Source organism: Elaeis guineensis, unplaced genomic scaffold (genome assembly GCF_000442705.2).
Source record: "Elaeis guineensis isolate ETL-2024a unplaced genomic scaffold, EG11 Super_Scaffold_31900, whole genome shotgun sequence".
Lineage (NCBI taxonomy): Eukaryota > Viridiplantae > Streptophyta > Magnoliopsida > Arecales > Arecaceae > Elaeis > Elaeis guineensis.
Genome location: NW_027332420.1, coordinates 2,603,472 through 2,603,772, shown reverse-complemented (window position 1 = coordinate 2,603,772; position 301 = coordinate 2,603,472).

The following is a 301-nucleotide window of genomic DNA, read 5'->3' as shown; positions in this document are numbered from 1 at the left end:
AAAATTTACAAGAACTTGTTTCTCATGAATTCAAATAGGTGCAGGTGAGGTGAGTTGGCGCAGGGAGATAAGTCAAAGGTGGTTTCAAACCTAATTGAACCAACCTTATTAAAATAGGTTAGGCATAATTAGACTAAATTAAACCCAACACAATTAGACTTAATTAGGCTCAATAAAATCTTAATCAAATCAGAAATTGACTAAGCCCAACCCCTGATCAGATCAGGGACCAAACCACCTTGGTGATTAGGTCAACTCTTAACCTAATCGGGTCAAACCCAACTGAATCAAATTCAATTGG